The 9,157-nt window shown below is 38.4% G+C and overlaps 1 long non-coding RNA gene across 1 annotated transcript; it reads left to right on the top strand.

Annotated features, from left to right (window-relative positions):
- The first annotated feature begins 4,102 nt into the window (after positions 1-4,102).
- LOC125548364 lies at positions 4,103-5,772 on the top strand. The gene is made up of 2 exons (XR_007301035.1): positions 4,103-4,581; positions 4,693-5,772. It is a non-coding gene; the product is annotated as an uncharacterized LOC125548364 (long non-coding RNA).
- The last annotated feature ends 3,385 nt before the right edge of the window (positions 5,773-9,157 follow it).

A 9,157-nucleotide genomic window follows, 5' to 3' on the forward strand; every position in this document is an offset into this window, starting at 1 on the left:
ATTCCCCCTCCAATTCGTGAAAGATCCCCACTTAGGGTTCCACCCTACAACACGTATCTTGGTCACACAAAAGTAGTTTTACATCACCTCGAGCATTTTTGCTTCAACCGATGATGTAAATTGCACATGATAATTGCATACATTTTTTTGATAAAGGATGCTTTATTACTTAAAAGGTTTAAGCATTACACCCGGCCTCTGCATAATTGAGATGCACACAGCCATAGCCAATATCAAGTTCCAAAAAATTTGAAAAAGGCAGAATACAAGTTATCATGTGGAGGCTGTATAACGTAGCCGTAGGAAGGCCAATTCAAAGATCATGCTATCATCCATGTTGGGTAAAAATATCCTTCGCTGTAGCCTCCAAGCATGTACACACCTTCATAAATAGGTCTCGATACTCCATAGTTTCTCCCTTGATGGTCTTGGTAATTCATGTCAACATACGTATTGTTGGACTAACATTTTCATCTAGTGTATTTTAGAAATGTTAAACATTGGCATGACAAGGATAGGTGATTGTGGACCCCTTCAAAATGCTAAGGACATGGATTGGAAAAAGCTTCAATCCTCTACATTTTTGGTTAAGTGATCCAAGAGTCCATAGGAAAGCTAATATTATTAAAAGGGGATGATGTTTTGATCATGATTTAGTTGCTCAAGTGCTTGAAGATATTGCTCCAAAGTCCTCAACTATTTTCTCTGAATCCTGTCTGTCCAAACCCTAAAAGTCCATCTCGGTCCCACCGAATCTTATACACCCGGACACACCGAGTTGATCCTAGACAGAGCCACAGCCAAACTCTAACAAAATGGTTCTACCAAGATGATATTCGGTCCCACCGAAATGAGGTGACCAAGTTTCTGTAACCTTTTCACACCTTTTCATAATTACCGAGTTGGTTTGATTGAAACTACCGAAATGAGGTCTCGCTTAGGTCATCACACACTGGTTTCATCGAGTTGTTCCATTTGGTCTCACCGAGACGCCCAATGTTCGAATCTTTTACACAGGTCGGTCTCACCAAGATTTCTGTTTCAGTGTCACCGAGTTGAGTCAAAAGGTTGTAAAGGTTGGACTCTTGGTGAATGCTATTATAACCCTCCACCTCCACTCACTCGAAGAGAGATCCATCAGAACGAAACTACGCCTCCACCATTCATTTTCTGAGAGAGAAACACCTACTCATGTGTTGAGATCAAGGCATTCAATCCAACCATTTGAACCTTGATTTCTAGCCTCTCGAAGCTGCTTTCCACTCTAATCCTTCTCCTACCCAAGCCAAATCTTTGAGAGAGTGATTGAGTGTTGAGGAGACTATCATTTGAAGCACAAAGGAAAGGAGTTCATCATCAACAACACCCTCTATTATCTTTTGGAGAGTGGTGTCTCCTAGATTGGTTAGGTGTCACTTAGGAGCCTCCAAGATCATGTGGAGTTGAACCAAGGAGTTTGTAAGGGCAAGGAGATCGCCTACTTTGTGAAGATATACCCTTCGTTGACGTAAGCCATGGTGGAATAGACAAGGTTGCTTCTTTATGGACCCTTCGTGGGTGGAGCCCTTTGTGGACTCGGGCAACCGTTACCCTCCCTGGGTTGAAGTCTCCATCAACGTGGACATACGATAGCACCACCTATCGGAACTATGACAAAAATCAATGTGTCTTCATTGCGTTTGATCTTCCCATATCTACCCCTTTACTTTCCACACAATTGCATGTTGCATTATTTCCGCTGCTTTGTCTCTAGATATGCATGTGTAGAAAGTGTTGGTTGTGTCTTAACTAGTGTCAAAATTTTCCTAAACTTCAAGAAAACTAAAACCTGCACCTTTGGTTTGTTAAGTGTCTATTCACCCCCTCTAGACCTATCTTCTCGATCCTACAATTGGTATCAAAGCCTTTTGTCTCCATTGCCTTGGTTTAATCACCATTGGAGGAAGATGAATTTGTCTACGTTGGGGAGTCTTAGATGTAGAGTGCCTATTCTTGATGAAGAGTACTATAATTCTTGGACGAATGAAATGCTTTATATCTTTGATGAATTTAACTTGAGCACGTATACTCATAGCCCTTATGTGCCTCCTATTGATCCCTTGCACCCCACTCATGAAGAATAAATTGACATGCTTAGAACTGTCAATCTTATCATTCGAGGATTACCTAAAATCATGCTTGTTCGTATGCAAAACTTTGAGTGTGCCTATACTTTGTGGATGGGCTTGGAAATGCGCTATCCCAGTTGCTCAATAAAGAACCTTGATGAGATTCTTCATAAAACTATTGCTTTTCATAAGATGAAGCTGAGTGATCCTAAATTTGATGATTGTCTGACCTTAGGCGTGCTAAAGGTGATGTTAGAACCATTAGAAATACCATAATAGAAGCCAATAGAATTCATAATCTTGAACATTGTCATAATCATGCAACTAATGAATCCATTGCCCTAGGTGATGATCATATACATGTTGATGATGACAACGTTGAACATGGCTATTATGATGAGGATGAAGAGTTTGACATCGAACATGAGAAGACTATGAGAAATCTTAGTATCGTGGCAAATCTTCGAGATTACATGGCCGGAGGAAAGGAATGGATTCTTGATATTGGATGCAACGATCACATGGCCGGACATAGAGCCATGCTTTGTGAGCTTGCTAAGAATGATGGTCCATGCAAGCATGTGACTTTTGGAGACAACTCCAAGGGTAAGGTACTTGGCCTAAGTAAGGTGGCCATATCCAATGATAGCTCCATTAAAAATGTTATGCTTGTTGAATCTCTTGGATACAATCTTATTTCTGTATATAGACTAGCCGACTTTGGTTACAATGTTCTATTTACCGAAGTAGGTTGCCAAGTGTATCGTCGAGATAATTATAATATGGTCTTTACCGCCATCCGTAGAGGTGATCTATACATTGTTTACTTAACTAAGAGAGCCCAACCTCGTACATGTCTTATTGAAAAATCTTCTAAAGGTTGGTTATGGCATATACGACTAGGACACTTTGGCATGTGAAATCTTGATAAACTTGTTAAAGGAGATCATATTCTTGGTGTTAAAGACGTTATCTTTGACAAGGATAGAATTTGTAGTGCTTGCGAAGCAGGAAAACAACTTGCAGGAAGTCATCCCGTGAAGAACATCATGACCACAAGGAGACCACTTGAGCTACTTCATATGGATCTCTTCGGTCCCAATGCTTAGAGGAGCCTTGGTGGTATCCCTTTCGGCTAGGTCATAGTTTATGATTTTTCTAGATTTACCTACAATCCGACTTTATCTTCACAAGGTTCTTGGTAAAACGACATACGAGCTACTCACCGGCAACAATCCACTTGTTGGATACTTTCGAGTATTTTGCTCAAAGTGTTACATTCTTGATAAGTATCGTCGTTTAAAATTTGCTCCTATATCCCATGAAGTTTTCTACTCGGTTACGGTTCAAACTCTCACACTTACCGTATCTACAACAACTTAACCCGAAAAGTTGAAGATACATTAGATGTGAAGTTTGATGAATCTAACGGCTCGCAAGTCAAGCAATTGCCAATTTGTAACATCCCAAAATTTCAATTTTGGAATGTTAATTATTTAAATAAGATCATTTATAACTGGCGTGTGATGCTTGCTCTTAGTTAATTTGACTAGGATTTGAAATTTTGGAGTTTTCTGAATATTGAAATGAGAGGTAATAAAAGGACTTTCCCAACTATTCATTTTGGATTTCATATTTATTTTATTATTTGAAACAAATCCAACTCAGAAATAAAAGATAAAGGAGAGAAGGTAATATGACTCCTTCAATATAAAAGGGGTTGGGAACTTTTTAAAAATTTATTTTGATATGTATTTTGGATTTAAAAACATTTTTAGAAATATTAGTTTATAAAAATATTATATGTATTTTATTTAAGTTTTTGTGGTGGAAAAAATGTTCGCTATTATCTCTATTAGTATATATACTTTTTAAAAACTTCTTGTTTTTTAAAGTAATAGGGTAGTTATATATATGATAGCACTAGAATAGTTATTCTGAAAACTATCCATCCTTTATATAGGGCACGGTGGACTTGTTCCTGAACTCCCGAACCCGTCAGCGACAAAAAAAAAAACAAAAAAAAAAAAGCCCTACCCCGACCCCCAGCTTTTCCATTGCGCGCAGCCCCGAGACAGCGAGACCCACCTTGCGCGCCGGCGCAGCCACCCGCGCCGCCGAGCCCCTCACACCACCCAACCACCACCTAACTCTGGCCACCAACCGCCGCCGTCGCTGCCGCGTGAGATCGCGCCTCTGCGCGAGATACGATCGCCACTGGGTGACATCTTCTCGCCGCCGCGCGAGACCCGTCCGCCGCCGCTCCACCATCACGCTCCGCAGGACCGGCCATCCCCTCCCCTGCCGCTCAATTCAACCTCGCCGGCCAACGCGGTCCATCGCGTCGCCTGGATTCCAATCTAACCCGCCATACGACATGGCCAAGTTCCTCCCCCCGCCATGGCTACTACCAGGACCACCACCTGCCTGACCTGTGTGGCATGTGGCTGCCCAGCACATCGACGCCCCCAAGGTCCATCCTATCTCCATCTCACTTACATGTTGTTCCCTGCGGCTGTACTATGCCCAGTTTCTGTATTGTCTCTAGGTGAGTTTCTTGTCTGAAGTTCAGATGTATTTGCAGGTGCAAAAAAGTTGGATGTAGTGATATGTTGGTTCAGTTTCACAGGTCCTTCAACATTGAAAAAAAGAGTTTTCTTATCCAAAAATGCATCAGCACCGTGAAGTGCTAATTCTTCTTGTGTGCTTCTATAGAGCCTTGTGTTTCAGTCACCACCATGATGAACCAACTCGTCCTATTTTGCAGAAGCATGTCGCATGATAGTTTTTAGGCGGATGCAGTTCAGAGGTAATGGGGAATCAAGGTTCAGAGAGATTTTTTTAGCACATTTAGAGAGCTTTTTCAGTGCACTGTAGCCAAATCCGTTCTGAAGGCCAAACTATTCATGTTTGGTTTTGATTTTATTTTACAAACAAAGTTGCTAGCGGTAGTAGATCTTGGGATTTGGTCACACACGGAAGAAGACAAAAAGAAAAATAGTGAGTTGGAGATTGCATGTTCGTTGCTCAGAAGGATAAGATCCTTTTGGTTTTAGCTAAAGAACACCTAGTGGGGTAAAAAACATTGCTTTTTCCAAACTCCACCGGTCAACTTTTTGCTCTGTTTAATGGTTTGCTTCACAGACTAAATTCTTGATTGTTTCTTTATGTATGAGCATCAGACTTGATTTAAATGCGAGGCAATTCACTAACAGTAATTTTGTCAATTCAATAATAAATGTACAAGTTGACCTCCTAGCGATATACATGCCTAGGAATTTTGTTCTCTGTTTTGTTTATTGGCGCATGCAAGATGTTTTTCATGTTATGAACATATTGGTTTGCGAGAAGTTCATGTACGACTACCAAATGAGTTCCAAAATCAATCACCACGAAGAGAAGAGGTGAGCAGCGCACAGGCTGTTCAACTTCGCTGCCTCAGGACGTGCAACGCCGCCCATGTGAGCAAAGGGGGACTAGTGTCTTCTTAACTGTTTAATCTGCCCTTGTACGGTGCATTTTGTCTCAGTTTTTATGTGAATTTGTTTGCTGCACTTACATTGTCTTCATAGGGTACAAAAGTTTGGCTACAAACTGTTCTTCATTGTCTGTAAGAGCCGTTGTTGTACTACTACCATGAGAGAATGGAGCTTTTTCAGACTTCTTTTTCTGTAATCCATGTGAAGACTTCGGTATGTAAAAATGGAGCTTTTTTCATAGTGAAAAGTGGTCTTTTTGGTGTAACTTTTTTGTTGCTCTAGCCGACATGTATGTGAATTCGCAAACATGTGCATAATTGACCCGCTACTTTTTGAGATAAACTAGTAGGCAACGAGTGGTAAAAAGAACACATAGTTTCATTCGCAAAAAAAAGAACACATAGTTTGCAAAAATTTATAAACATGGGTGTAGGGGGACATGGGTTGGAAATTTCTCCTCGCCTCTACAGTGTTCTTCTCAAGCACCATGTGCCCCAGAGATGCAAATTCTCAAGCACAAATGTGCCCAGGGTTGTGTTTGTGTGCTCCTGTTCCGGTGTGCGTTGTTAAAATGAGGAAGTTCAGCCTTATCCTCGTGAAGGTTTAGTGTGTGTGCTAGTTGCAGGAATTCACAATTTTTTTTAAAAAAGATATACTTCAGTTGTGTGTGTTGTGTGTTCAGTACCATGATATTTCTATACGAAGAAGGAAACAAGGCTCGCCTAGAATAATGTTTACTCTCGAAGTTCATATTTAATAAATTGGACAGTTCGAAAAAATGAGAAAACAAAAAAGAGACACATATGTTTGTACACAAAAAGCTCATGGATTTTCCCGTCTTTGGAAAATGGATTTTCCCGTCTCTAGAAAAACCCTAGAAGTTCAAATTTAAAATTTTGATCATTCCAGAAATTATACAAAAACATGGATTTCCCCGTCTCTAGAAAAACTTAGATTTCTAAATTTTAAAGACAAAGAAGTCCAATGTTTATTACAAACCCCAAGAAGGTCAAACACAAAAAATAAAGCATCTCAACACAAAATTATATAAAAAGGATTTTATCCATTAGAAAACCCATAAAAGTTCAAATCTAAAAATGGAGTAGTTCGATGGTTATACGAAATTCAGATTTTCCTCATTATTAAGAAATGAAAACATGAAGTTCAATTATAAAAAATAGAGCAATACAACATTCATAAAAAATATTTTCATCATTTCTAGTAAAAAAACTCTGGAAGTTCACATTTAGATAAGGGAAAGGTTCAATATTTATTAGAAATCTAGGATTTTTCCGTTACTAAAAGAAAATAAACCGATAAGTTGAAATTACAAAAATAGAGAAGTTCGATATTTATAAAAAAACTCAGATTTTCCTTGTTACTAAAGAATAAAAATGACGAATTTCAAATTAAAAAAGAAGAGTAGTTCGATGTATACAGGAAACTCAAATTATTACCGTTTCTAAGAAAAATAAAACTATGAAGTTCAATTTACAAAAAAATTGATGCTTATTTAAAAACATATTTCCTTTCTAAGAATATGACTAAGAAGTTGAAATTAAAATAACAGAGAAGTTCAAAGTATATGAAAAACTCATATTTGTTGCAAGAAGTTCACATGCACCTCCATGCATGGTTCAGAATTTATATTGCGGGACGCCCGACTTCCAATTACATGTTTTAAAATGGCAAAAAATGACGTCCAACCTTCAATTGCGTGTAAATCGACGTATACACAAAAATGTGACAGAAGTTCATTGTGAAACCAACGAGAAGTTCAAGAAATGCAAAAAGTGCATTTCAGGTGAGAATAAAAGTATAGAAAAATAAAAGCTTAAAAGGTTTGTTGAAAGAAGTTCAAGTGCTTTGTCGAGGGAAGTTCAAAATTTCTTGCGAGAGAGGTTCACCTTGTATTTCCATGTTCAAAAACAGAAAAATTGTTTTTTTTTTGCGTTTTAAAATAATTATCTCAATCCACAAAAAAGAAAATAAAAAAATAAAAAAGGGAAAAAATTCATGTACTACATGGTGTGTGTGTGTGTGTTTAAAATGAGACAAATGAATAAAAAGGCAAGGTCCAAATATTTTGTTGCTATAAATTCAAGTCCTCGATCGGAGAAAGTTAAAAAAATTATTGCGAGAGAGGTTTGTACAAAAGGAATATCATTTGTGTAACACCCGGCGAATGGTTGAGAACTTACAAACTAAAATACGTCACAGAAGTTCAACGTGAAAATAGCAGGAAGTTCAACTACGACACTGAATGAATTTCAGATGAAAACTTTTAAAAACGTCGCGAGTATGAAAAAATGATCAACACGGGAAAGTTGAGTGTTAACAGTAGCTTTCCATCGGTATATCATTTGCTCAATTCCGATGAGTGGATGGAGAGCTACGAGCAACAAAAGCACGTGAAAAGCAGTGTGAAGTTCAAGTAGACATGCTGAGAAGTTCAAGTTATTCACACGGTACATTTTCGAAGAATCTGTTTTGCAATAAAGGCAGAACACAAGATCTCGCCATTTTCAAAGTTACTCGAAAACGGATAGGAATCAGAGAAAACCATCTACATGAAAAAGTTTCGCGATTTCCGTAGCTTTTCAATGGTACATTATTTGCCCTATTCTCATTAAGTATGTAGAAATTACAGCCAAAAAACCTTTTTAGACATTTTCAAAATTTACTTAAAACCATAAGGAATTGGGAGAAACAATATATATCAAAAAGTTCCGTATTTCCTCAAGCTTTCCAACGCCATATCATTTGCTGCATTCAGACGTACGGTTAAAAAATTAACTCGAAAATACAAACTCGGTGGAACTTGGACCGTTTTCTAAATTACTTTTAAACCGTTCAAAATTAGATAAAACTTTGAACATGAAAATGAAGAGCATTTTCATAAGCTTTCCAATGCCATATCATTTGCCTTAATTGTATTAGCAGTTTAGAAATGGCATCGAAAATACAAACTCGGCTGTTCGGTTTGTGAAACTTTATGATTTTCTAAATTACTCTTTATCCGTAAGTAATTTGAGAAAACTTTCAAAATGTGGAAGGAGTGGATTTGCAGCAGCTCTTCAACGCCATATTATTTGCCTCGTTCCGATAAATAGTTTAGAAATGTGACCGAAAATACGATTCACATTTTTTATTTGAAGAAAAAACGGTTTTCAAAACTGCTCTTAAACCTCTTACATTTTGTCAAAAATTTAACTTGGTCATGATACTCGTTCCCATAGCTTTCCAATGGTATATCGCAAGCCCCATTTGGGCAATGTTGGCGGAAGTTCAACCTATCAATGGGTGAAGTTCAACTACTACTGCCGGGGCAGGCCAGGTTGTTATCAGAATATTATTCTCATCCCGTGATCAAAATAGTGTTTATGTGTGTGTGTGTATGGTGTTTATATGCTATATTCCATAAACCAGCATCACTATTCACTTGGGCCACAACAAAATAGCCCACTCCTAATTCTCGCCAGCGCACACACCGTAGTCCGACGCGCCGTTTTCAGCAGGCCAGCCCACCTCACCGAAGCTATTCTAAAAAAACCTCACCGAAGCGGTATG

This window comes from Triticum urartu, chromosome 3 (genome assembly GCF_003073215.2).
Source record: "Triticum urartu cultivar G1812 chromosome 3, Tu2.1, whole genome shotgun sequence".
Classification (NCBI taxonomy): domain Eukaryota; kingdom Viridiplantae; phylum Streptophyta; class Magnoliopsida; order Poales; family Poaceae; genus Triticum; species Triticum urartu.